Genomic DNA, 2,289 nt, shown 5'->3' on the forward strand with positions numbered 1-2,289 from the left:
GACGTCATTGAACTGAATTAAGAGTTCACGACACAAACCCGGATGAAGGACAGATTTTGTGGCTGTGGAGAACACAAATTAAATGTAATGTATTTTTAAATTTCTACTTCGATTTTGCAAATAATTTAAAGCCTTCCTTCCTCAAAAAGTTTCATATATAATCATTAATTCACGATAATTATATATTTTTTAATGCAGTCTTTTAGGCGTAATTGGTATCGAGAGTAAATTTTGAAACCAAAAACAGAATGACACAGGGAAGAATAGACGTTGAGAAATCATTCTGCTGTATATTTTTCGTATACATTTTAGATATATACGAAAAATATATCAAAAATCTAGTAAATAAATATTTAAAATTATTATTATTATTATTATTATTATTATTGCAAAACAAATCTCTCTGAGATTTGTTTTGCAAATTATTTCTACATAAATTTCTACATCAAATTATTTCTACATAAATTATTAAAAAATTTGTTATTTCGAGCTAGATTGATTATTCGAGTATTAAATTGGCGTGTGTGTGTGTGTGCATAATATTTTAGTACTTGAAGAATAAATCTTGTTCGAAATAACAACATTGCTAAAATTTATACAGAAATAATTTGATACAGAGAGGCTGTTTTAAGCACAGGCGCGCATGCACAATCAGGGTGACCACCCAGCAAAAATATTTTGTACTAACTTATTATTATATGCACCTGTAGGGAGTCCAAAGGCTCATCGAGGGAGGGCACCTGCTCTCCAACACTGTCTCCAGCAATCAATCCACCAACGAATCTCAACTACTATCACCATTCACATCAACTACATCTACCACCAGCCATCATCATCACTAATATTTTGACACTCACAAACATCCATGTCAACGGTGAGATTCGAACCTGCAACATTTTGGCTGCAGAGCGAATACCTAACCACTCGGCCAACCTGGCCGGCATACTTCAAAATCTTTAGGCAGGAAAAAAATACTAGATCTGAAAAAAAAAGTACTAAATTTTTATTTGCTTTTGTTTCATTCTATTAAGGGCATTTTACGATAATACTACCTTATTATCATTAACTTAACACATGTACGACAAATATGAAAAGAAATAAGTCAAACTCACCTCACTGTAGTCATCGACCAGTGAGTCCAAGATCTGCCGTTGTCAATCATCAAAACAGAAGTCTCAATTCTAACTCTAGCACTTAACATGTGTATTAATTACCATATGATTGAGGCTATTAGAGTACAAAAGCTGAGGGTGAAAGAAGTCATAGTAGTGGCAGGAACGAATAATTTCAAAGGAGATAAATTTGCTATAAGAGAAGACTTGAAGGAATTACTAGAGGTAGCAAAAGAAAGAGTGAGAGAGTTAAGATAGTGAGTCTGTTGCGAAGGTATGACAGAGAAGAGTTCAGAAGAAGGGCCATAATTTCAAACGACTTTATGTGCAGGTCATGTATGAGGAGTGGTGTGGAGTTTGTGGACGTGTGGAGTGCGTTTGATGGGAGAAAGGACTTATATAAGAAGGATGGATTGTATCTGAATGGATTTGGTGTGCAGAGACTGGAAAAGGCTTGCTGAATGAAGTGAAAGTGGATGCGCAGAATCAGTGAAGCTAGAGCTGTTAAGGGGTGGGGGAGTGCATATACACACATCCGTGAGGCAGTTGAGTGTAAGAATGTGAATAAATATGCCTGAGCTAGTACGAAGGACAACAAATCAGAATGGGACATCTAGTATAGGGCATCAAGATAGGGGTGGAACTAACAGGTTTCTGCATTTCATGTATACTAATGCCAGTAGTATTAGTGACAAGAAGGAAGAATTTTTGGCCTTGTTTGGCTCTTCCTGGCCACAGGTTATTGGCAATAGTGAGAAATGGCTGACAGAACATGATATAGCTTGTGGGATGAAATTTGAAAGGTATAGTGTGTTCAGGAGGGAAAGAGAGAAACAAATGGCGGGAGGAGTGTTACTGATGATAGCTGATGAACAGCAGCCAAGGAGAATTGAAGTTGAACTGCAGGATAGTGAAGAGAGCACATTTGAGGCTATTTGGTGTGAGATAGAGACAGGCAGAACAAAATATACATTTGGGTGCTGCTATAGACTAGGTGATGAAATAGATGGTGGAGATAGTATGCATAGAAAAATAAATGCAATTAGTGGAAGGAGGGTAATTATTATGGGGGATTTCAACTACGGTAACATTGATTGGAAGGAGGAGAGGACAGACGGGAGGAAGGAATTGGATTTTATGCAGTTATTAAGGGATAACTACCTGAGACATCATGTAA

This window comes from Typopeltis vanoorti, chromosome 2 (genome assembly GCF_054136105.1).
Source record: "Typopeltis vanoorti isolate ZY-2024b chromosome 2, IOZ_Tvanoo_1.0, whole genome shotgun sequence".
Lineage (NCBI taxonomy): Eukaryota > Metazoa > Arthropoda > Arachnida > Uropygi > Thelyphonidae > Typopeltis > Typopeltis vanoorti.